This window comes from Perognathus longimembris, chromosome 8 (assembly GCF_023159225.1).
Source record: "Perognathus longimembris pacificus isolate PPM17 chromosome 8, ASM2315922v1, whole genome shotgun sequence".
In the NCBI taxonomy this organism is placed as follows: Eukaryota; Metazoa; Chordata; class Mammalia; order Rodentia; family Heteromyidae; genus Perognathus; species Perognathus longimembris.
In genome coordinates this window covers 18567124-18593869 of record NC_063168.1, presented here as the reverse complement: position 1 = coordinate 18593869, position 26746 = coordinate 18567124, and positions in this window count along the sequence as shown.

Below are 26746 nucleotides of genomic sequence, written 5' to 3'. Positions count from 1 at the left end.
GTTGGTCTCTGATGTTTACTTTACAACCCCTCCCCTAACACTCACAAGGGCCCATATATACCCAGTTCTACCTGGCAGTTCACAGGTTAAACATAAACAAGACAGAATAGTAACAGCCCTAAGGCTTTGGGGAGAGGGTCTCCCTTGAGACCCTGGTGGGGTGTGGGCAGGTATGGGGAACACACTTACCCCTGCCTCCCCCCTCCAAGGCTAGAGCATACATACAGCTTTTCTCTTCATTCCACCTTAGCTCAGCCACTGTAAGAGCCAGGGAGCCAGGCTGCTATCTGTCTTTGCAGGACCCCCTGGAAGAGTGGCAGGAGTGAAGTGGAAAGGAACTTTCCTAAAGACAGGAAAAGAAACCATTCCAACCACTTTCCCATTCATGGAAACCACCAGAAGCCCCAGTTCTGGGGCTGCTGTTACCACTGAGAAGTTTTCAACCCCCACCTGAACCACCCAGCAGACCAGCTTGCTTCCATTACTAAGCACTCCTTTCCCCTCCAAGAGGTCAACAAACACCTGGTTTCACAATTCGCATCCCTCCTCTGACAAGAAAAGACTGGATGTGAGCAAGCCCAGTAGATCTATCCGCCGGCCCCTGCAGGCAGCTTACCCACTGCCCGAGGCCCTGCCGAGCTCTCTGGAGCTCAGAGGATTCCTGTGAGCCAGAAAGCCTGGCTCCAGGGCCCTGAGTCATCTCAGCCCCACCTGGCCCAGAAGTCAGAATGCAGAACAGCCTTAGAGCCAGGAAGATCCGAACAGGCTGTTTATGGGCTGTCTCACAGGGAGACTGGGCTCTGCCCAGTGAGACAGAAGCAGAAGAAAAGAACTTTCAGTGGGGCAGAGGCCCCCACTGCCTCTGGGAGGCCTAGGCTCAGTACAGGCTGAGCCTTGCCAGAAGTGTTCTGACAAGGATGTTCCAGAAGTCTCTATAGGGCTTCTGAGTTCACTTGTTCATGGGTATCAAGGTAGGAAGGGGCTTTTGTGGGACTTATGCAAATCTTTGCTCCTTTCTGGGCTACTGTTTGCTTCATCTGTAAGATGAAAGGATTGGACTAGATCCGAGGGTCTCAACCCTGTCTGGACAGGAGAGCCACCTGCGATGCTGCAATCCTGAGCTTGTGACATCAGCTGTAGCTTCAAAACAACCTAAGGGGCCGGTGGGGAAGGTGCCACAACAGGGCTGGCCAAAGGTTGAAAGTTGTGTAAGTGGATGATAGGTAACCTGGGGTAGGGAGCATTCTGTTCACTTGGATTTTCAAAACAAAAGTAAAGCTGGGTGCCAGTGGCTCACGTCTGGAATCCTAGCTATTCAAGAGGCTGAGATCTGAGGTTCACGGTTCAAAGCCAGCCTGGGTAGAAAAGTCTGAGATGCTTATCTCCAATTAACTACAAAAAGCTGGAAGTGGAGCTGTGGCTAAAGTGCTACAAATGCTCACGAACAGTGTCTAAGCCCAGAGTTCAATGTCCAGGGCAGGCAAAAAAAAAAAAATCAAAATTAAAGCACCAAAGATACTCTAAAGCTAGTTATGCCTGGGTTTCACTGGACACTGTTGGAATTCGAAGTGCACACATGCTTTCTGCGGGATTCACACGGAGATCAGATGAGCCACCTATACTTCCCCCCAACAGCAAGTCACACTCTGGTCACGGGCTTCAACTCCGCCTGTCATCCTTCTTCTCAAGGGGAGCCAATGACAGGGGTCAGGGTGCAGTCCGGCTACTGCACATGGAGTGGGGAGCTGGCCTGAAGCTGGGGCTCCTGGTGTGTCCAGTTCTGGACCTTTGGAGTAGGCTGCTCCCCAAGGCTCAGGGGTTTGCAGGTTTCAGGTGTGCCAGCAAGTTTCAGACAGGACCACCCCCACTCACTCCCACAATAAACTTGAAGTTGAGCCTCATTTTCTGTTTCCTCATGTGGTCCAGTTGTTGGGCCTCCCTCCTCTCAGGAACATAACGAGGCACGTCCACAATGCTTTTGTTTAACTTCCCAGCGGACAGGGAACATTCCTGGACTGCTTGCCAAGTTCTGTTGCATTTCAGCATCTGGGACCAGCCAGCAGTAAGCAGGCTCAGCCTGGATTTCCACTCAGGATGCTCAGCTTCCTGGTGCCCCTCCACAGGTTCCTGCCCCTACCCCAGAAACATCCCCCCTTCCCCCACGGTGCTGCCTTCCAGGATACCATCCTACTGGTAGGGTTTGCCTTCCCTCTCCCCGTAAGTGGAGGCATTTTTTAAAATTCCAAACTTCAGGGAAAGCTTTCCAAAAAGTTCCCCTTTTCTCCATTCCTTTGTCCTTGATAAATGATAAATGCAGAGCAGTGAGGCCCCTCCTTACTTGGCCCTTGCTAAAATGCAGATATTGTGGCCTGGCCACTTTTTTTTCCCCTACAGGTATTTCTGCTGCCTTTTTCTAGGTTTCTGGAGGAGTCTCTATAGCCCAAGGTGGATGGGTTAGATTTGTGGGCGGTTCTTTTCTTCCCCCCGATTTGCCTTCAAGAGCCACAGGTGGGGCAGGTTAAAATGAGAAGTCACAGACACAAACACCCTGGCTGACATTCTGCACTCACCAGGAAAGATTAGTGACTTACTGGAAGGTCACTGGGGGCCTGGATGGGGTCCTGAGATGCTGGTCTCATAGCTCTTCCTGTGCTATGGTGATCTTCACTCATGACTGAGACCCCCATTGCTGAAGAGGGAGACTCCAGGAGGCTCAAGAGTGGTGTGGGCACAGTGCAACCACAGGAGGACATTCTTGGGAGAGAAACACAAAGGTGTAATACCTATGTGCATCTGATCATATACAATAATATTTGTCAAAATGAACTCTGGGGAATGAAAATGAAGGGTTTTTTGTTTTGTTCTGTTTTGGGATTTTTTTCTTTTTTTAGTTTTTGTTGTTGTTTTGTCTTGCCAGCCCTGGGGCTTGAATTCAGGGCCTGGGCACTGTCCCTGAGCTTCTTTTTGCTCAAGGCTAGCACTCTACCACTTGAGCCACAGTGCCACTTCCAGCTTTTTCTGTTTATGTGGTGCTGAGGAATCAAACCCATGTAGGCGAGTATTCTACCACTAAGCCACATCCCCAGCCTGAGGCTTTTTGTTCTTTCTTTGTTGCTGTTTTTGTTTTCTTTTCCTTTTGCCTTGTTTGTTCTTTTATCTGTCTTGGGGAAGGTAAGAGGAGGCACAAAAATGGAGGGACAAAGAGTGAACACATACAGCAGTGGCACTCACCAGACACTATGTTGCAAAGGAACTATACAACTTGTGGGTGGGATGGGAGGGGAAAACTGGGAGAAAGGAAGGGACTGGGTGACTTAGTTCAAAAAGAAATGTATTCTTTGTCTGACTTATATGAACTCTAACCCCTCCATATATCACCTTTATAATAACAATAAAAAGATTCATGAAGAAAGACAAGAAGGGTGATGTGAGTGTTTATGGGAATGTACGTGGAGCTGTAAGGAGGGGGGCAGAGTGGAGGAAGGAGGTCATTCAGAAGGAAGCCACCAACTGAAAACACATAGAAACAGCCTTCAGAGACCTCCAACTTCATTTCCAATAGCTGGAATCTCTGCTCCTATAACAACTATCAGCCCACTGACTTGGCTGCCAGGGTCCAATGCTGAGGCCCTGGGCTCCAGATGTGCACAGTCAGGGGAGACCAGAACAGCAGCACAGGGGAATGGCGGGAAGGCCTAGGACTAGATGAGGAGTCATCTTGGCTCTCGTCCCAGCTCTGTGGTTCCAGGCAAATCTGAACAAAGTCCTTTACCTACCCCGCTCCAGTCCACTCACTGGATGCCAAATGAGGGCATGGGACTGATCCCAAGTTATAGTTTGTTGCTGAATTGTATTGTTTGTTGCTTTCGGAGACAAGGTAGCTATGTAGCCCAGGATGACCTCAAATGTACAGTCCTCCTGCCTCAGCCTCTGGAGGTGCTGAGACGACAGGCATGCCCCTTCATGCCCAGCTTTGGTTTTTTGGTTATTTTTTTTTTTGGCCAGTCCTGGGCCTTGGACTCAGGGCCTGAGCACTGTCCCTGGCTTCTTCTTGCTCAAGGCTAGCACTCTGCCACTTGAGCCACAGCGCCACTTCTGGCCGTTTTCTGTATATGTGGTGCTGGGGAATCGAACCCAGGGCCTCATGTATATGAGGCAAGCACTCTTGCCACTAGGCCATATCCCCAGCCCCCATGCCCAGCTTTGGTTCTGAGGTTTTTGTAGTCTAAATCGCCTAGTTACTAATGAAGGGAGTAGGTTCAAGGCCTGTTCCAAAGGTAAGAGTTCAGGGCTTCCAGAATGAGGCTCAAGAATTTGCCTTACCAGCAAATGCTCCCCATGATTCTGGGACAACCTGTACCCTGGCCCACACTTTTTTTTTTTTCCGAAATGCAAAAGCAAGGCAAGGCTTTATTTAAGCGAGCTACAACTCGGGCCTCGTCCTACCCACCTACACAGCAGAGGTTAGGAAGGAGCCCCGAGCTACGATTACACAGGGCTTATAAAGGCAACGAACAAAGTTACAACAATAAGGTGTTCAAACAAGCAAGATTAGGACACAGGTACAAATCTGATTGGCTCAGGGTTTGAGGCATTCTAGGGGTCCTGGCCCACACTTTGACTAACAATGGACCTGGTTATCTATGGGGTCACTCATAGCTCCCCTGGGAAAAAACAGATCCCTTTAGCCAAGAAGAGGGGAGATGATCATTTTCCAATTACCCCCCTTCCTGCTAATATGAGGTGGGTCAATAGAAAAGTCTGGGCCACTCCACTAGTCAGGGAGGACATTGACCTTTACCAGCCCCACATGGAGCTGAGAGGCTGACCCAGAGCAGGAAGAGCCCCAGATGGCAGAGCCATGCATCTGCCCAGGTCTCTGATGTCCCACTCCTCTCTCACCCTTTTCTGACCTGGTGTGTTCATACCAACTCCCAGCCAGGCCCAAGCTCATTTCAACATGTTTGTTGACCAGGGGGCAGAGTTCAGGGCCTGTGTCCCAGAAATGGGTTGTGTTTGTCCAAATTGCTGGATATCAACAAGTTAGAGGGACCTAGCAGCAATCCAAAGGCTGGACGGACACACCTGACAGCTTCTCTGTGGGAAATTCTGCTCACCCATCTCATTTTGTCCCACTATGTATGGGTCTTCCATCCATTCTCTATCATCAAAATCTCATCTTTTGACAATTCCTTCCTCCTCTATAGCCTCGTGAGCCAGTGTCAGGCCATGCCTACACCAGAATGAAAAGATGGCCCCTTTGTTGTTCTACAGAGTAGCACGTATCAGTAAGTATTCATCACATTCAAGATGAAAATGAGGGGCTGGGGATCTGGCTCAGGGGAAGAGCACCTGCCTGGCAAGCGCAAGGCCCCAAGTTCGGTCCCCAGCTCTGGAAAACAACAACAACAAAAAAAAACAAAACAACATAACTACACAAAACTACAAAAGATGAAAACTGATCATCAGTACAAAAGGCATTGAAATTTCATGTGACTTACTGTTTTAGATAAACCAGGGTAAAATGCATTACTGACTGCCAGAGCCCATTAATCCTTCTATAAATAACATAAAACATTTTCCAGCAATATGAAACCATTCACACATTAGTACTGAGTGATATTTAAAGGAGCACCAAAGAACAGGAGCTGATGATATGGAGCCCCTCCAGCTTCCAGTCAACCGAGTAGAGTCTTAGGCCACAGAGGTGAATGGAGTGAACAAGGTCCCAGTCATTGAGTAGAGCTGGTATTCACGATGGAATCATGACTTAAGAATGGCATTTACCTCACAAAGACAGGAAGTCAGCTAGGAGTGCTGGTATGGGCAAGACCTAGTTCACACCTGGGTAAAAGATGGCCTCTGTCAGTAAGGGAAGTTTGGGGATACCCCAAGTTTTGAAATGTAATGGTACCATCTGAGCCAACAGGGATGAGGAGGGGTTATCCATAACTCATACTAAACAACTTCACCTCAGCAAGAACGCTGACCAGAAAACAGGACACCATCGAGACTACACTAAATATTGTTCTTGGGTCCATATAATAGGCTCCCAGAAATAAGTGAGGGGGATGAAAAAAATCAGTGAAGATACAACATGCTCCCCTATGCAGTGAGTGGGGAAGCCGAGGCGTAGCAGGTGGCTTCCAGGAGAGAGGATATAACAGTGTAATATTTAATTTAAAAAGAGAGTGGAGACTTCGTAGATAAAAGCAATCAATGAACCAGGTGCTAGTGGCTCACACCTGTCATCCTAGCTACTTGGGAGATGGAAATATGGAGATTATGGTTCAAAGCCAGCCCTAGCAGGAAAAGTCCAGCAAAAAGCCACAAGTGGAGCTATGGCTCAAGTGATAAAATGGTAGCCTTGAGCAAAAAGAGCTTGGGGATAATACCCATGCCATGAATTCAAGCTCCAGGACAGTACCAAAACAAAAGAAAAAGAAAAGGCAATCAATGGGCCTGGGACACTTATGAAGAAATATGGCAATGTGGTGACAGAGAAACCTTGAAATTCAATCACTACGAATGACACCAGCCATCTTACTCTGGCAAGCATTTGCTCCATGCCTCATTTCAAACACGAAATTGCAGCTTGGAAAGGAAGAAAACCTAGTCTACTCATGGAGCCTCAATATACTCATCTTTAAAATGAGAACAGCCATCATTTCTACCCATAAGGGTTGTAAGGACTAAATAAGATCACAGGAGGCCTGACAGACACTGAGACCAGAGGTAATGGTGCTGACCCTAGTGTCTGATGGGAAAATGCCCACATTCTACTGGGAAGATAGAGACATTGTTCATAACTCATCTTAACAGTATGAGCCCCATCTCCCTCCCCGTGGCTGCTATTTCTTGGTTTTATGAGTTGTCCTTGTTGCCTTATTTACTTTAGAAAGCAATTTCATCGAGACCTAGGAAAAGTCTAGCGCTCAAAACTGTTTATAGAAAGACAACATAGCAAAATATAAACAATGACATGTGGGCTGATTATGAGCATTCTCCTTTCCCCTGTTGTTGGAAACTTAAGCAGATGACTTGTAAATTAAATTAAGTATTAAAGTTTAGTCTGTAAAAATAAATCAGAATATGGGGCTGTGTTGCCATTGTTTGATGTAATGGAAAGTGTTTGTTACGAAAGTCCCTTGTTGCCACAGTGTGGAAAATGAGCTGAAGGAGAACGTTGAGGCTCCATGAAGACAGTTATCTAGAAACACAGTCCGGACAGCAAAAACCTGAGCTTTGCCTGAATGCTCAGCACCTGGGGCCAGGTGAACCTGAGGCAGGAGGCCTCAAATCCACCAACTTTGACTTGAACACTGCCACCATGAGGAAATTCTGAAGACACCACCTGTTATATGGAAACCCAGGCACATTTCAGTTGTACACCAAGGAGCCATCAAGAGAGTCACACCAAGGCTACCTCTCTACAGCTGCAGAGGCCCAGAAGAACTTGTGTGCTAGAGCAGCCCCAGGTCATGGTTGGGAGACCTTACCCCAAACACACCGATTATGCACACCCACCCACTCCCACTGCCACCGGTGCCACGCTCTCTGCTGTCATGGGACTGAAATCTCTCCTGTGACAGCTGCAAGGCTCCAACTACCTTACAACATTTTTTTGATTGAAAAAAAAAATCTATGAACAGGGAAATCACATGCTTCAAAAATAATGCTTCTAGAAATGTATGCAAGACAAATGGAAATGTTTGTCCAGACAAGGATATGCATAAATGGTCATAACAGCTTTATTCATAATCAATTGTGAGTCTGTGAGTTTACTTCAAAATCCAAAGTTTAGCTGCGTGTGGGAATGCATGCCTGTAATCCTAGCTCTCAGGAGGCTGAGGAAGGTTGATCAAGAGTTCAAGACCAGTCTGAGCTACATAGCAATACCTTGTCTAAAAACAAGCCATTTCTCTTGGAACTATCTGCAGGTTTCCATATTGGCACTAGGGTGGACTCTTCTGATTAGTATTGGGACAGCTGGTACTCACGAAGGTCTAGGGATGCCCAAAGCACTGCCTGAGCCTGGTGTTTGCAGACAGCTGTATCATCCAGGAGTAGCAAGAGCCTCACCAGAAGGCTCAGCATCAGGTGGTGTTTTCGAATTTTCTGGCCTTAGGTCCAGATCCAGTGTTCATTGTCTGGTTATCAGTGTCAGCTTGCTGATCTCTAGTTCTTCATAGCATATCAACACCATATGTTAAGTGACAGTCTGAACTAACACCAGGAATTGTCTAACAACAGAGCAGGGCCTTGATCTTTGATCTCTCTAAGGCTGGAGAAATGCGGGGGGGGGGGGGGGGGGGCGGCGGGGACAGGAGTAGTGCACCGTAATGGAAGTCTTAGCGCTTCTCTAGAATAGCCACTTGTGGGTACAGTGACACAGCAGTGGTGGCTGTAGAGGCTGCTGGGGAGCAACTGCTTACATCAGACTATGAACAAGTGGAAAACAGGCTAATTAGGCAGGCAAGGAGTTAGCCCCAGCCCTGGTTTCTCCCAGAACGCAATAGCAAAAGGTCACTGCAGCTCACGGGCGCTGGACTCCGCGATGGATGTTCCCAGGCCTGGCTCCGCCGTGGCTGCCGCCAGCCGCTCTCCCCCCACCTCCTGGAGACTCAGCTCTTGCACCTGGAACCAGGACACTTGGAAATCAGACTCAGAGATGCTCAGCGAGCAACTCATTCTCGATCGCATAGCTCTCTGCTGTCAGGAAGTCCTTCCCCGGGCTTCCAGTGCACCACAAAACGGATGTCTCTGATCCCGGGACCGGCGAGGGCCTGCAGACCTCGGACATCCCTGTCTGCCCTCCACCAGTCCTCTCTCCGGCTGCTACGCCCAAGCCGCCTTCTCCAGGGAGAGAAGCAAAGCCACTGAAGGCAGACCGTGAGGACACAGACGGCCGTGTGGCCGGATCGTGCAGCTGCCCCACGCACTGCCGGAGCCGGCAGCGGGGCATCCCGACCCGGCCCTCCGCGGCCGCGCGCGCGGATGCTGACCCCTGGTGGCCACTCTCGGGATCGCAGCGCGCTGTCTGCTCTAAGGAACTGTGGGGACCCCGAGACCCAGACCAGGACTCTGGGGAAGGTCTGGGCTGTCAGAGCAGCACCTGCCCTCCAGACAGTGGGCCTGGAGAGGAGGTGGAAGAAGGCAGGGTCGGAGGCACTGGGCATCAGAGGCCCTGAGCTCCATCCAGTCTTGTCCCCTTAGTCACCCAGAAACAAGGATGGCTGTGCTGGCAAATGCGATCAGCTCCTCCTGTTTCTAGAAAGGAGGTAAGAGCAAAGTAAACGCCCTCGTAGCCCTCGAGAGCCCACCTGAGCCTCCAAAGACTCCCTCCATCAGGCCTCTTCCTCAGCACCAGCGCATCCCAAAGCCGACCTGGAAGCCCCACATGTTGGATTGATGGGGACTGGTTGCCGTAGGCTCATTAGGTAGGGTCTAATCCAGAGAATCAGCGGAGTTCTCCTTAAAATGCAATGCAGGCTGTAGTGCCACTAAATCAAGGGTTGTTAGATGGGGAGAGTATTTCAGAGTATGCAGGTGGGCAGTTCTATATGTAATCACGGCTATCAATCATCAGAGGGAGGCAGAGGCAAAGGATTAACGACAGAGGAGAAACCAAGTCATCTTGCAGGGAGAGAAGAGAGGGAAGGAGAGGGGGTGGGGGGTGGCGGGGATTTTCTCTGTAGCCCCAAATCTCTGTTGACTGTTGTCTGATTTTGGCCCCATGAAACTGATTTCAGACTTCGGATCCCTAGAACTGTTGAGAGAATGTAATAAGTGTTGTTTATAGGCAACAGAGTTTGTGACAATTATTTTGTGTGAATGTTAACTTTGTTTGTTAAGTTCTTTAAAAAATTATCTTTAAGTAATTGAACAAAGGGGTTTCAATGAGTTTTATTTGGCAATAAAAAGGAGCTAATCACTTTGGGGGGGACGTTGTCACAAAAGCAGGTCAAGTGAAGGCAGCCAAATCCAAAAGCCCACATCTTGTATAATTCAATTTATTAAGAAATGGTAAGAGACAAATCTATGGAAATATCACCCACTATCTGGAGCTGGGGATATATGGAATTGGGGGTTGGCTACAATAGATAGGGGAAACCTTTCTGGATTATGATGGTTGCATAATATATTTGAAACAGACAAATTTTGTGATACAGAAATTACACAAGTTTGATTAGGATTTGAATGTCCCGGCATTTTGCACTTTAAGAGTAGTTCTTTTAAAAGATTTTAAAAAACCTCAAGTATGGTAAGTCAGATGACAGACTGGGTTTGGGGACAATTGGCCAATGCTCCTTTGTCCACCACCAGGTCCCCAGCTGTGTCTTGTGCCTTGTATTCAGGGAAGCCAAGAAAACAAAACTGCATGCGGCTCACTTCCGATCTGGGCCAGGGCTCCGAGGCGAAGTCAGTCTGTGCGCCTGATTGCTGCAGTTTGTGCAACAGCAATCTTGGCCCAATCAATGTCTGGAGTTGCTCTAGGCAGACCTGGTTTCCTCACCACCACCATCACCATCACCATCACCACCACCATCACCATCACCATCACCACCACCACCACCCTCCTCCTTCTTCTACCCCTATGGCTCAGTCTGAATAAACCGTTGAGATCTGAGGCCTTGCATGTTTCCCCCAAAAAGGCCCTGCCCCCAGCCCACTGAGCTCTTCCTAGCTGCATCCAGCCAAGATCCTGAGGACCTTTCAGATGAGTTCCCTATCCTCAAGCTGTACTTCACAGGGGGTAAGGAAAGTTCCCCCTACTCCTGGGCATTCACTGAAATGAATGCATCTAGACAGAGTAATGAAGAGGTGACATACAATGTATCCATGTGCACAGAACATCCCACAAAGATGACTGCCCAGGAACCCAGTGAGATTCAGAAACTTCCTGACCCTTCCCTATGGGGGAGGGGGAAGTGGTGGAATGTGGGCAATTCCAAGGGGTTCATGAAGGATTTTCAAGGGAATGGAATAGAGCCAAAGAACAGACAAAAGTGTATAAATTATTGTCTCTACAAGTTGACCAAAGACCAAGCACTAACAACTGTGACAGGGCTGTGTGGTACAGCGATGCTGCTCTGGTGTCCTAATCTTCTCCGGTTAAAGGTATCTATCTCTGGGAGGAGATCAAAGGCAACTGCATTCCTTTCAGCAATACAACTTGAACGTTAGGTAGATAAAGGAAATTCAGAGGAAAGCCTCCCCCATCATCTGCTGATTCCCAAGTGCCTTTAATGTACAAGTCAGCATACCAGGGCATTAGACCTTGGGGTGACATTATTCCCTGGACTCCTTCCATTTCAAGTAAATGAGTTCCTTCTAAGGAACCGGCAGGCCTCCACCTCACACTGTGGATGGGACAGTCCCACTTCCCAAACTTGAGACCCAGGCCACCTGCCTCTCGTTTTTCCTCTCAATCTACTTTACAAATTTCTCCAGCTACAACCTTCATAGGACATAGCACCTGCTCCCTAACTGTATTCATCCCCCACATGCTGAGCACCGTCTAGTAAAAACAAGTGTATCTATCACGGGCTAGAATCGAATTCAGACTCGTGCATCTCATGAAATACCAAGTGAGAGCAGAGGGCAGAGGAGGGATGATCTCACCCACTTGCAAATGGTAAAGGGCCCAGCATTAAGGGCAAGTTTTAAAAGGAAGAGCTACATTTTTTTTTTCTAATACCAAAGGTTTCTTCCACTGAGGGTTAAGCTGTAGGTCTCTCAACAGCAGCCTACCAGAGACTATGGTCAAAAGAGACTCAGAAGATGGAATCTATCCATAAACACTAATTCAAAGTCTAATAAAATACAACTAGGAAGGAAAGAAGGAAGGAAGGAAGGGAGGGAGGGAGGGAGGGAGGATGAGGAATAAGCTTTTCTCACCCTTCACCCAGTGCTAAGTGAAGAAGACTTAAGTGCTGAGGACGGAGACCAGAAGTTTCCTGAGGCATGTTAACAGTTCCTCGGGCTGTCTCATTCTCTCAACTTTGTGAGTTGGTGTCATCTGCTCCCTGCTTCCTGCTCCCCAGGGGAATTCTTGGGGACTGTATTCATGAGTGGATGTGTCAGGGACACAAGACATCTACTGCACCCCATTGCTATGATCCCAGGCTGAGTCCGTGCAAAGCACACAGCCTGCTCCCAGGTGGTCAGGAGCCACACATAGGCCAACCATAGAGGCTGACCCACAGGCTGGGAGTCAATCTTTCTCCTCCTAAATATCCAGTGTCTCCATCACTTGGAGGCACAGTGACTTTGCCACCTCCATCAAGGAACCCTCTGTCCCACCCTCCTTTATAGACGGGCATCCAGGAGGTGGCAGCTCCCACCAGAGCCGCTCATTGCCCCAACCACCCCTGCTATTCTGTGCTTGGATAAACCTTGCAGCACACCTCAGCACGTAGCTGAGATGGGGTCCAAAAGGAAGGAGTTTCTAGAATGTCCAAAAGCAGAGGCTGTCAGCGGGTACTCTGTGGCACTGAATTCTCTCACCAAGCATTTTCATTTCTTTTCTTTTTTTTTTTTTTCCTGGTCCTGGAGTTTGAACTCTGGGCCTAGGTGCTGACCCTGGGCTCCTTTTGCTCAAGGCTAGTGCTCTACTACTTGCACCATAGCACTACTTCCAGCTTTTTCTGTGATTATTTGAAGATAAGAGGCTCACAGACTTTCCTGCCAAGGCTGTCTTTAAACTGTGTTCCTCAGACCTCAGGCTCCTGAGTAGCTAGGGTTACAGACATAAAAGCCAGAGGTACCCAGAAGAATTTGCCTTCTTAATGTAGGCTCTCGTCACAAGCCCCATGAATCTAATAAGTGAGCCTAACATGACACAGAAACTCTACTCCTAGGTCTGGGCAGTTAAAAGATAGCACAGATCCTAAAATACAAGGGCAACCAAGTTGACAGGCTTATGTCTCTTTGCTTAATACGTTTTCTAAAGTTTCTTCAGGGCCAGGTTCCCATGGCTCATAACTGTAATACTAGCTATCCAGGAGTCTAAGATCTGACAATCAAGATTCAAAGCCGGTCCAGGCAGTAAAGTGTATGATATGAGATGCTTATCTCCAATTAGCCACCAAAAAGCCGAAAGTGGAGCTGTGGCTCAAATGGTAGAACACCAGCCTTGAATGAAAGAACTAAAAGGCAGAGACCAGGTCCTGAGTATAAGCAAACACATGCAGAAAAATTTCTTCAGAGAAAGGATACCAGGATAAGGGATAGTGGGGGGAAACAAGAGAAGGTAATGGAGGAGTGAATATGATCAAAGTACATTATATATATACATTAAAATGTCATAATAAACCCATTATTTTGTACAATAAAAAAGCATTTTCAGAGATTAACTCTTATTCCCCTATCCCTAGCGTTTTGTTGTGCTTGTTTTTTTCTTTTTTTGCCAGTCCTGGGTATTGGACTCAAGGCCTGAGCACTGTCCCTGGCTTCTTTTTGCTCAAGGCTAGCACTCTGCCACTTGAGCCGCAGTGCCACTTCTGGCCATTTTCTGTGTATGTGGTGCTGGGGAATTGAACCCAGGGCTTCATGTATACAAGGCAAGCACTCTTGCCATTAGGCCATATCCCCAGCCCCCTGTGCTTGTTTTTCTAAACCTAGGTCTCCTAACTTTTTAAAAAAAGTTTGTTCTTTTAATTTTATTTCTTTTTTGATTATGTAGTGCTGGGGAGTCAAACCCAGAGCTAATGCATGCTAGGCAAGCACTCTACCACTAAGCCACATTCCCAGACCCATGCCTGTTTTTCTTTTAGGAGTGCTTGTTTCTGTTTAAGAGTATAGAAAAATGAACTCACTGTTAACATTTTATCAAAAGCCAAAGCCTGACTTAGGAAAAATGAACCTGAAAATGTAAGGTCTTTTCACCAACTTTTGCCACCTGGTTCCTTCAAAACTCTATTGTTGCACATAGAGGTAACTTTGGAAAATGCCTGGCATCCTTTGGGAGGAAGAATCTGAGTTGTCTAAGACAGTGAATAGAATACTTTAATTTTGTGCATATCAAAAGTAACTATGAAAGTTAAGGCATGTGCTCAAAGGCTAGTTGGGTTCCAGAATATATTTGATTAATAGGTAGCTTACTGCGGATGCAAGTTGTCTGGAAACTATTTTTAAAGCAAAAGCCACAGATGCCAGATTTCTGTAATTTCACAATGACTGCTTCAGGCTTGTTCCACTCTAATTCTTGTAACTGCTTTAATCTGGACATTTGGGAAGGCAAGAGACAGGGGAGAATGTGCAAAAATTATAGACTGTCAGCTTCAAGTAGGCCTCTAACCATAAGAAATTCAATTATTAGCTGGACAAATAACTACAGGTTGATGCCTGTAATCCTAGCTACTCATGAGGCTGAGATCAGAGAATCACAGTTCAAAGCTAGCCTGGGCAGAGAAGTTCACTAGACTTCAGTCTCAAATTAACCAGCAAAACCAGGGTTTGAGGTGTGCTTCAAGTGGCAGAGTACCAGTTGAATGATTAAGCAAGCTGAGCGAGCATGGAGCACTGAATTCACACCCAGTACCATCAAAAAAATTAAAAACTTTAAAAATAATGATAAGTAAGGAGACAAACAAACAACTCACAAATAGCACTGCAAGACCACTTACCTGTTGGAGAGTGAGAGGGAGAGGGCCTGGGAGAGGGAGAGGGAGAGGGAGAGGGAAAAGAAAGGAAGGACGGGAAAGAAGCCAGAGTCATAAAAGCAGCCCAAGGAGACAAGTGGTCAAGATCAATCAGGAGTAGCAGCCTAAAGCTTGCAAAAGAAAAGTCAGTATGATGGCAAATTAGTCCACAATAGACCCCAACCAAGTTCTTAGAGCAGTTATTGGCTTTGGAACTTTGGGCCAGAGGCATCAGAATAAGAGCTTGACCCTGACATACTCAGGGTCCAGGTCTTAGAGGAGATATTCCAGAAACTTAGAAGACCTTGGAGTGGCAGGGCATCCACGTGGCAGGGGGTGGGGTGTGGTCTTCACACTCCTTTAGCAGCCATGGAGCTGGGAGCTCCTATTGTTGACACATGCTGGTCCATCACCACAGAGCTCCAGGCCGGCCTCACATGTATTCCCATCTACAAACAGAACACAGGGAAGCAACATATGCCCATCAACGTCACTTCCCCTGTCCCTCCTCCCACATGACCTTCCAGGCAATTCCAAAGCCAGTTGCCTGCCTTGCTTGTCTCTGTGCTCTTTGCTGAGCACACCAGTTCCCTGCTCAGGGCCTTGGTGCTATCAGGAAGCCTCTTCTCATGGCTCCATGTCTTTTCAATGAGGCCTTCCTTCACCCATTTATATAGACTATACTCATCCCTCACTCAGCAGGTAAATTTCTTTGTTGATTTCTCTCCACAGATCAATTGCTCTATAAATTATCAATCTCAAAAGTCCCTAAGGGAAGCCAAGCACCAGTGGCTTGTATTCATGCCTGTATTCCTAGCTACTCAGGAGGTTGAAATCTGAGGATCAATGTTCAAAACCAGACCCAATAGGAAAAATTGGTGAGCCTCTCAGAGCCATGGACCAGCATTGGGGGACTTTGCCTGCTTTACAAATCCTGGTTGAATTTTGCTTAGTCTTCCAAGATTGGTACGCACCTATGGCCACCAGCAGCCAAGAACCCCATGTGTACCATCCAGAAAGGGGCGTCTCTGCTCCATCTCCAGGTTACCAGGACATCCTTCATGAGGAGGCTTGGCTTGTCAAACAGGGAACCCAGCCCCCTCCTGCAGACATTAAGTGTACCCAGAAATTGTACACGACAGTCATTTTTTTTCTGGAATACTTTAGAAGGGAAGAGAAGAAAATAATCTAAACATGTTAAATCATTTGTAGAGACTCTAAGCCTAGACAATTTAGTTATGAATCTACACTATTGACATAATAATATAGCTGTTTAGATCCAAGTCTCTCCTATCCAGTAATAGATCTCAGTTTGTGTCTGTATAAAAGTAGGGATCTCACATGGAAAGTTCACTCAAGAAGAAGATTTTAAATTGTTTTCTGGCTGGGACATTGGCCACAACTATGGTGTCTTATCAGGTTCTTCCCCTCTATTTGCTGCAAAGGTAGGAAAAATTGTGTGCTTTTGTTTTGTTTTGTTGTTCCAGTCCTGGAAACTCAGGGCCTGGGCATTGTCCCTAAGCTTATTTTTGATTAAGGCTAATGTTCTACCACTTGAGCCATGGCTCCAATTCTGGTTTTTTGGTGGTTAACTGGATATAAGAGTCCCATGGACTTTCTAGCCTGGGCCAGCTTTGAACTGTGATCCTCAGATCACAGCCTCTGGAGCAGCAAGGATTACAGGTGTGATACATATATATGTGTGTATGTGTGTGTACAGACATATATGTATTTATATATAGTTATATGTAATTATATATTTATAGTATATAACAATATAATATTTATATGGTATGTGTGATATGTCAGATATTATATATAATTATATATTATATGTATATTATATAATATGTATTTTATAATATATAATATATTTTTATATATTTAATACTCTAGTTTTATTTTTGTTTTTGCCAGTCCTGGGCCTTGAACTCAGGGCCCGAGCACTGTCCTTGGCTTCTTTTTTTTTTGCTCAAGGCTAGCATTCTGCCACTTGAGCCACAGTACCACTTCTAGCCATTTTCTATATTTGTGGTGCTGGGGAATTGAACCCAGGGCTTCATGTATACGAGGCAGGCACTTTTGCCACTAGGCCATATTCCCAGCCCCAATACTCTAGTTTTAACACTTATGGTTTTGCTTCCTCCTCCTTTTATTTCAGGTCCTTGGATTGTAATATGAATTTAACTTTTTCTTCCCACATGAAATAACCACGTTAATACATTGTGAATAAATCAACCAAACCTCCAGAAAACACACTTTTCCATTCTAGTCAGCCTGTCCTCATCACTTTGTTTTTTTTTTGTTTTTTTTTTTTTTTTTTTTTTTTTTTTGGCCAGTCCTGGGCCTTGGACTCAGGGCCTGAGCACTGTCCCTGGCTTCTTCCCGCTCAAGGCTAGCACTCTGCCACTTGAGCCACAGCGCCGCTTCTGGCCGTTTTCTGTATATGTGGTGCTGGTGAATCGAACCTAGGGCCTCGTGTATCCGAGGCAGGCACTCTTGCCACTAGGCTATATCCCCAGCCCTGTCCTCATCACTTTGAAGGGAGCCGTTTGGTTATGTTGTAAGATCTGCAAGCAAAATCAAAGGTCCCCACTGTGTGTGACTGACTTTGTTCCTATTCTAATTGGTTAAGAATCAACTCACCCCTCACCCAAGATTAGAAGCTCTGGAGAGCACAAAGAATATCGCTAAAATCCACCAAGGAGTCTCAATTTAGGAAGAAAACTGTTTCTTCTCTCTGTTAAGACTGTTTTCTTCTGAACAAAGAATTTCTTCAGGAACAAAAGTTTAAAGTTAACTAATTCCAGGAAAGAACAGAGTGGGCACTTACTTATCAGTGACAAGTCAAGTCAGGTCTTCCTGACAAAAAGCACAAAACTTCATTGTCTTGTTTCTGCTTTCAGCTTTGACTTACTTTGGCATCTGTTGAGAATGTCTTTGTTAGTCATAAAAGAAAAAAAGGAAGGCTACCACCCACACATTCTAGGAGGTCCATCCCACTTTCCACCTGGAGTCATAGTTGCGTACTACTTAATTATTGTTATGTTGTAGGGACATAGGGTTTGTACCTTTGTTTAAAAAGAGTAGCATTTCTACCATCTTTTAGTAATTACAAAGGAGTAAGTGAAGCAGATGATCCTCTAATTTGTTTACTCTTGTTAAGGGTTTGTATTTCTAATTTTTATTACAACCCTGTGGTAAACATGCTTGTATTTGAGTTTCTTAGATATTTCAAAGATCTCTAGAAGTAGACCAACAGCTGGGTGCTGTTGGTCACGCCTATAATCCTAACTACTCATAAGGCAGAGCTCTGAGGATTGAGATTCAAAGCCAGCATTGGCAGGAAAGTCCATGAGACTCTTCTCTCCAATTAACCAGCAGAAAATCGGAAGTGGAGCTGTGGCTCAAAGTGGTAGAGCTTTAGCTTTGAGCAAAAAAGCTCAGGGACAGTACCCAGGACCTGAGTTCAAGCTTCACAACCAAGAAAAAAAATGGGGGGGGGGGATTTAAAAGACATTTGTTTGGAACTTTTAGTATCCCTGGTGTTGCTTTCAAAACATACATGACACTATTAATAACTTATAATAGCTACTTATAACAACTATTTAATAGCTGTATCACATCCATGCCTTGCTCTAAAATCTCATGTCTCCCCCAAGGGAGGGAATTCCCCGTCCCTCCAAGAGTCCACTACTTAGTCTCCAGCAAAAAGATGATAAAAGGATGGATTTATTGGGGAATTAAAAAGCGTCCAGCCAGGGACTTGGGACCAGCCCAGGCTTGGGAGCTGAAACTGCGACCCTGAGCAGCCTTCCTGGCCAGGTTATAAAGGCAAACATCACATGGTCAAACCTGCCACATGCAGGTGGCCAATGAGGTTACAACACTTACAGGGCATGCTAGATCACACGCAAGTGGCCAATGAAGTTACAGTCTGTCTCACAGTTTGTTTGAACCAACCTATCATTCTAGTTAAAATTGGTGCACAGATTTGGCGGGACTCACATGATGCAGGCAGATATGCCTACTCATGGGAGGGCACAGGTTTAACTTTGAACGTTCCTTGAACCTTGAACATTCCACAACTCAGATGGTCAAGCAGTTTACACAATCTTATCACAGTGAAGGGAAACTTCCCTGGATTTTGAGCAGACAGGGCATACTCCCAACCCTGAGGCTCAGGGGCAGGGGAGAGCTTAGTGAAGATGGAGTCAGCTATTGCTCTCTTTAACAGAGATGGAGTCAATCTGACACCCCTCAGCAGCGAATGATGGCCAGATCTGACCTCCATATTACTGAAGTAAAGTGGGGGTTCACTACAATAAAACGGGGTTCCCCCAAGGGAAGGATTCCTGGTTCCCCCAAGAATCCACCACACAGGGTCCAGCTGAAGAGTGAAGGTAAATCCGACTTTGAGGCAGCAGTGACTCCATTTTGAAACTGTAGCCATCTTGTTGTTTATGTTGAACTGTAAGAACTTGACTTGTTTGTGCTGAGACTGCTAAACTGTAAATTCCTTAAACAAAGCTATCTTAAAGCCTGCCAGGCCCAACTCTGTGCCTGTAACCTTAGGCCTGCACAAGCTCTGAGAAATGGCCATGCTAGCCAAAGATAAACAGGCACTGTGAGCCTACCCTGAACGCCAAAATACTCCGTCTAACAGGACAGGTTGTCAGGACCCAGACAACCAGAGACTGTTTTGATAACCTCTGTCCACCCTGGAATGTTGCCCCTGGCCCAGAGCCAATCAGATCTGTAAACACCTGGTTGCTGTACCTTTGTGGTTTTTGCCTTTATAAATCCTGTAAGATTTCAGCTTGGGGTCCTCCTCCCTATCTCCGCTGCGTTGGTGAATGGGACAAGGCCCAAGCTGCAGCCCGCCTGAATAAAGCCTTGCTTTTGCATTTTGGAATGTCTGGCTCTCAGTGGTCTTCTTGGAGGTTGTCTTGTGACATGGGCAAAACACAGCTACAAGATGATAAAAAGATGGATTTATTGGGGAAGTAAAAAGTGAACCGACCAGCCTTGGTCGCAGCCCAGACTCGGGAGCTGGAACTGCTGACCACCTGTGCAGGATCAGGGCCCAGACTCGGGAGCTGGAACCGCCTGCATGTGTGCAGCCCAGACTCGGGAGCTGGAACCGCGTGCCCATGTGGCCTTCCAGCCTAGTTATAAGGCAAACATCACAGCCAAACTTGCCATATGCAGGTGGCCAATGAGGATACAACATTTACAGGGCATGCTAGGCCGCACGCAGGTGGCCAATAGAGTTACAGTCTGTCTCATAGTATCTATTTGAACCAACCTATCATTCTAGTTGGAATTGGCGCATGGATTTGGCGGGGCTCACATGATGCAGGTGGATACGCCTACTCATAGGAGGGCACGGCTTTAACTTTGAATGTTCCTTGAAACCTCCATGCTTCAGGTGGTCAAGCAGTTTACACAATCTTATCACAGCAAAGGGGAACTTCCCTGGACAGGGTGGGGGAGATCTTAGTGAAGATGGAGTTGGCTTCTGCTCTAATCTGACCCGGAGTCAATCTGACACCCCTCCACAGTTAATGATGGCACTGGCCAGATCTGACCTCCCTATTACAATTACATCTCATATCAACTCAGCAATATAGATTCTATTATTATTCCCATTATGACTCCATCCCTAGGAGAGAAACTGGACACACAGAGCAGCTACAAACATTGTGCCAGATGTGTTTACACAAGGAAGAATAGCTCAGGGACCCAGAGTCAGCACAATTACTACTGTCTACTCCAGTGTGAGATTTTATCCTCTGAACTGTGAGGTGAGGAGGAATATGAGGTGTGTGGTCCCCCCATCCAAATGGCCTATGGCCCTTCCCCCAAACAGCTCTTCAACAGTCAGGATCCGGCAATAATGCAGGTGGTAAGAGTTGGGACAGTAATTAAAAAAAAAAATCAGGCCAGGTGCTGGTAGCTCGCACCTGTAATCCTCGCTACTCAGGAGGTTGAGATCTAAGGATCACAGTTAAAGCCATCCCCAGCAGGAAAATTCGCGAGACTCTTACCTCCAATTAACCACCAGGAAACTGGAAGTGTGGCTCAAAGTGGTAGAGCACTAGCTTAGAGCAAAAGAGCTCAGGGATAGGGACAGTGTCCAGTCCCTGGTTCAAGCCCCATGCTGACAAAAAAAATGGCCAAAAGCTATCCAGGCCTCCCAGCCCTGAACCACTGACACGTCGGGAGTGTTGATTTGGAAGCCCTGCCAGGTCAGGGAACATCGGGCTTGAGCCACCTACAGCTGGTTTACGACCAAGAACCACTCAACTTTATTTCCCCTCAACTTCTTGAAGTTTTGGAGTAAAGGTACAAGGCAGTATAGCAGAACAGAAGGCTCTGTCTTGTCTCCGGAGTGTCACAATTTGAATGACTTCCCCCTTGCTCATTTCCTCAAGAGGCCAAAGTTCCAGGTTGTTGGTGACAATGTAGACTTTGTACTCAAACATGCTTGATTGCCCGAGTCCCTCAATGTCACCGCCTCTCCAAGAGTTCCTCTCGCTGAGGTGTTGGCTGACTGCCACCACAGATACCAGTTTCCCAGAGGTCTGAGCCTATTGGAACTACTGGGGTACTACAGACACTGGCCCATGGGGAGATGTGGGGAGAAATGGGAGAACAGGGCTCACTGGAGAAGTAAACAAGATTAAGGGCACAGTGGTTGGTGTGCAGAAGAGTTCAACTTGGTTACTCACTCCTATCTGGGGAGCCTGAGGTGTGGAAGGGATGCACTTCCTGTCAGAAACAGGAAACACTTGTTTTCCTTAGAAGACTGTTCTCATCCCTCATGCCTGCTCTGCCCTCTTCCCCTGGTTTATTTAGAAGCGCATCCCACTACTTCACCCCATTACTGACTGCTTCCAAGTAGCTCTGACACACACTGAAGTACAGTTTGGGGTTTGGGGTTTGAGGCCAACCCCCATACACACAATCAAGGGCCCAGAAAGATGTTATCCATTCTGGGACAATCTTCTTTGCTTGAGGCCCCCCAAGATCCATGCCTGCTCTGAGTTCAAGCCCAACATCAACACAATCAATCAATCAATCAATCAACCAAACCAATGTTCAAAATGGCCTACTGAAATGTCAGGATTTGTGCTTGGGCTGGCAATACCCAAGCATCCCTCTCTAAACCCTTGCCAACACCGCCAGTTCTAGAATAGCCCATCCCCAGACTCCATGTTCCTAAAGATGGCAGCTGACAGTGGCCAACACCATTATAATCCTTGCTGGAGAGTTGGGTGTGGTTGGGCTAGTTCTCGTGTCAGGGAGAATAGGTATAATTCTTTGCCCTGGTTACCAGTGATCCCGTTTAGACAGGTTTCTGTGGCTTCTGATCCAGATGCATTCTGAGGCATTAGCTTCAAGGCAGCAGCAAGCAGCCTTATGCACCAGTCCCCAGGCCCAGGGACAGGCTGGGCTTCACCAGGGCCTTTCCTCACACTCAAGCAGAAAAACACATCCTCTAGGACAAACCTACCTGGGCAAGAGACAGTCTGATAGTCACTGTCAGCTGTGTTGTCCAAGACAGTGTTAAGAGGAACAAGTTCTGCTCTTTTAAGAGATGATTTCCACTTGGATGGTGCCTTGGAAGCCTCTGCCATCAAAAACACACTCAAGTCACACAGCCATCTAATATCCATGGGCAGGGGGTGTGTTCAACACTTGTTTTCTTACACATTATAGTGCTTTATGAGAAAAGACTCGCCCATTACCAAGCTGCCCAGCTCATGTGAGCACTTTTCTCCGATTTCTTACTCTAGGCACTTCTGGCCATCTAAATCAAGGGTTGTGATGGTCCATCCCCTCGGGCACTCTGAGGTCAGCGTTGACATTTGTTGATTCCTAGGCAGCAATCTAATTGGGAGCAATTCTAGGTGTAGGCCTTGGGCTCCCCACCAACCTCCAGGACAACACTAGCCCTGGGAAAATAAGGAAACTGCTCCTGCCTGCTGCTCTCCGAGAAACTTCCCTGATCTGTTTGTGAAGTAGAAAATAAAACAAGCAAAGGGCTGAGCAGGCTTCTCAGAACAAGAACCCACCACTATCCAGGTCTCTATGATGAAGATGAACTTTGAAAGAATAACTTTTCCAAAAACAAAAACAAAAAACCAACTTTTGATGCATGGTGCAAACAGAGATTTGAAGCCTTTTATATGACAGAAGCAAACATAGGAGACCAATGCTGGCCACCATCTGGGGAAAGAAAACTGGATCAGAGAGTATGTGTGTGTGTGTGGGGGGGGGGGGGTCAGATCTCTCAAGTCCCAAGTCAGCTTCTGCAGTTGGAGGATGGGGGACAGGAGCACAATCATCCTAAGTTCAACATGGCCTCCCACAGACTCTGTTAGAGGATTTTGAGCAAAAACAGCTTTGGATGCTAAAGACAGAAGAGGTAAATATCAGTGCTGACCCCTAAGGCTCTAGATGACCTCTTGAGGGTCCTTCCTATAGTTGGATTACTCTGGAGTCAGTCCTCAGATCCACACAACACCTTCCAAAGCCTCTGCACACACCTCCATTTCTCCCCAATATCCTCCAGGCCTACCCTCTCACTTCAGAAATGCTAATAAAAGTTGTGGGAGACTAATTACCCCATCTTAAATGTCTCCATTTTCCTTCCTTCATTGCACGTTTTCTGATATGTGTCTAATATTTGTCTCTCTAGCTAAAATGTAAGGTGCAAGAATGGAAACATGTTTATTTACAGTCTGGTTCCCAGGTTTTAGGACAATGACGGGCATATAATAAAAGCTCAGCAAACATTTGTTGAATAACTGGAAGTTAGGATTGAGTCAACACCAAACAGCAAGTATTTCACTGGGAAAAGTACGGATTCACTCAGAAAGTATGTGGAAGAAGATGCAGAGTATGGAGTAGGAAGGTATTACCTATGGAAGAAACAAGAACCATAGCTGGGTTACATGTATGGATTGGGGCACATAGTTGTAACTCCTCATCTTAGCCACAAGATGGCACTATTAGCAAGGATGCCTCACCAATCCCTCTCCCTCTTCCTATTTGATGAGAGAGAGAGAGAGAGAGAGAGAGAGAGAGAGAGAGAGAGGAGAGAGGAGAGAGGAGAGAGGAGAGAGGAGAGAGGAGAGAGGAGAGAGGAGAGAGGAGAGAGGAGAGAGGAGAGAGGAGAGAGGAGAGAGGAGAGAGGAGAGAGGAGAGAGAGAGAGAGAGAGACAGAGTGTCCCAGGGCTTGAATTTAGGGCATGGGCACTGTGCCTGGGCTTTTTTGCTCAAAGTTAGCATTGCACCACTTGAGCCACAGTTCTACTTCCACCTTTTTTGATAGTTAATTGGAGATAGTCTCACAGACTTTCCCACCCAGGCTAGCTTTGGACTCTGGCCCTCAGATCTCAGCCTCCTGAGTAGCTTGGATTACAGACATGAGCCACTGGCACCTAGCTCCTTTTTAAAACACTGCCTTTCGGATACGCTTGAAAAACACCATAAGCCTTTCACGGAGGTCCGAGAAACAAAAACTCTGAGATTGATATTTCTGACCACACTGAGTGCGGTAGTTTTGCTCAGGAGGCCTGATGAGAAAGGTTGGGTCTACATGCTATGTCTGGGCCAGAGCCCATAGCCCTGCTGTCCCAGGCCTGCCAGGCAGTTTGGGAGACCGTCAGGGACTGTCTGGCTAGTTCTCCACCTCTAAACACAGACACACACTGTGGGACACACCCGCCTGGACACCTTGCATCATTACTAGGCGGTTCTAGCTGGCACCGCCTCTTTTCCCAGCCCTGGGGCCGCCTTCCAAGTCTGGAACTGGAAAGGCAGCTCTAACCAGCCCCACCTCCCAGCCTCAGGCCCTGTGTGCGCCAAGATGGCTGCGGAGGCGGTCCTGAGGTCTGTGATGTAGATGTAGGCCACCCCTTTGGGAGGTCCCTTGGAGCTCCACCCTGACAGACAGGTCAGGTGTCCATTCACAGCCCCTACATAGGTGCACGTATCCCTCCCCTTCCGCTGCACTCCAACCCATGTAAAAGAACAGCTCATTGCTGCCATTAAATGAGTCTTAGCTCTGACTGGCTCCCGGATTGTCTGTGGGTCCTCTGACAAAAGGGGGCTGGGGTGGCAGTTCGACGGCCCTTTCAAGCTTGTCCTGGCCCGCCCGGGTGGGGCGTGTTTTCCCGTCTCTCCTGCAGGACAGGAGAGTCCGGGAGGCTAAAAACCCCCGACAACACACCCTGCATCCTCAAGCCCTACCTGATCCAGCTGTAAGGGCCTGGGCCTGCCTCTAGTGAAACCAATGCACAGGAACCAACGCTAAGCAACGCTTTTGACTCCCTTGAATTTTTAGCCTTAGGAAAAAGCCAGTGTGGTTTTGGAGATGGTTGAGTGGAGCTTGTGATATTTTTCTAGGATTTTTATAGTTAGGATAGGGCAGAGAAGCTGGCTAATTCCAGTTTAGGATTAAAAGTAGGAAAACAGACAAAGGAAATCTCAAAGGTCATCGGGAAGGGGCCTGAGGACGTTAGATCTCAGCCCTCTGGCTTTTAGTTAAACCTTGGGGGTTGCTTTTTCTCAGGCATGATCTGACAGGCCCCTGGAGCTGCTGACTCACCCCCAAGCTTCTAATGTTGAGGGCTGCTGTTCTCTGGCCTGGAGAGCAGAAGCCAATTTTCAATGCCTGCTGAGGCTGGTGCTTGATCATGAATGATGGCTTTGGGAATTACGATGGTGTTCATAGATGGCTGGCCCACTTCCTCCGCAGTCCCAGGCAAACCCTGACACAGCTACTTTGTAGAGAGTGGTGAGAATGACTAATGCTGGAAGGTCACGTGGGTGATAATTAGGACAATTAGTAAATTCTCAGGCCTAAAAGTAACTCATTTGTTTCTGATATGCACAGGGATCAATGGAGAGTATTTATGGCTCCCAAACAAGCCTCCCATTCTCTCCCTTGCTATTAATTATTATTAATAATAAAAGGCTCTCCAGCCTCTCATCCTGTCCATCTTCTCCTCCTTGCTCCTTCCTCTGTCTCAATTGTCCCTCTGCAAAAAGTACAGCTGCTCTCTGTCCCTCTATTCTTCCCCTTCTTTCTGCAAGAACCAATGAACAGTTCAAGCGTCTCTCTCTCTCTCTCTCTCTCTCTCTCTCTCTCTCTGCTGGCTCTGAGAAACTTCACTGCAACTGTACCATAGAGTGTGGAGACCTGGTCCCTTTGTCACCAAGGAAGAACAGCAGCTCTTTCACTGGGAACTTACCATCTTGACTTTGCCTCGTTGTGTTTCTTAGTGCCTGGAAAGGCTGGAACCTGGCTGTCACTTAATTGGTCTGTGATCTTGGGAAGGTTTCTTAATTTTTTAAGTTTCAATTTTCCATTCTGTGAAATACAGATATTAGCATGAAAGGTTGGTTTATGAAACTGAGAAGATAAGGTATGTACAGTACTTAGCTAGTGAGATTGGTGGCTGAAGTGTAAACTGAGTCCTAGTTCTGCTCTGGAAAATACTGAAATGAGGATGTGTGTAGATAGGACCCACGAACCCCATTGTAACTGGGGACAAATGGCAAAAGGGCCTTGGTTGGCCCAAGGATATGTTTGGGGGGCCTAGCTCACAGGTTCTCAAAGGTATCATTGTTGACATGTTGGACCAGAAGGTTCTTTGCTTGACAGCCATTGTCCTGTAGGTGAGAATGACTTGTCTCTGGCTTCTGCTCACTACATGGCAAACACTAGCCTTTTGGTTTGTCAAATAAGGCAAAATCCCCAAAGCCCTCTGTATGCAGAGGTGCCTGAATGTGCACTGAGGTCTACCAGCAGAGGCTCGGTGGGTCCCCTGCCATCTGCACCAGGGGTCAGGACAGCACTCTGAGTCCCTGGGACCACTCTGCACAAAGAAGTTGCTCTTTAGGGAAATATCAGTGCAGAGAAGCTCCAGAACTTCTTTGTGGCAGCCGCTGGAGATTTCTCTAGTTTGAGAGCATGGAACAATATTTTTCCCTTTCCCAATAGAGTAGTGGGGGCTGATGAGTTAACTGAAAATAAATAGCAGAGACCCATTCACCAGGGAAGCACTCGGATGGAGCCAATTGAC